The sequence below is a fragment of the Mauremys reevesii genome, linkage group 9, assembly GCF_016161935.1.
Source record: "Mauremys reevesii isolate NIE-2019 linkage group 9, ASM1616193v1, whole genome shotgun sequence".
In the NCBI taxonomy this organism is placed as follows: domain Eukaryota; kingdom Metazoa; phylum Chordata; order Testudines; family Geoemydidae; genus Mauremys; species Mauremys reevesii.
The window spans coordinates 27779041-27779294 of record NC_052631.1 but is presented as its reverse complement, the minus strand read 5'-3'; positions in this window follow the sequence as shown (position 1 = coordinate 27779294).

The following is a 254-nucleotide window of genomic DNA, read 5'->3' as shown; positions in this document are numbered from 1 at the left end:
CTTAAGCATGTGTCTAAATTTAAGCACATGAATAGTCCCACTGAAATCCATTAATTAGTAGAACTGGTTGAAAAAACAGAACATTTTTAAAAAGACATTTTCCCCCATTTTTTCTGGAAATTTTAAAATGTCCAACTCCCGTTTACAGGTGAGGAAATTGGGATACAGAGCATTTGGGGCACCTGTTTTACATTAATTTACAAAAAAAGTCAACTAATCTTTCACTTCCAATTCCAGATTTCCTGTATTTTATT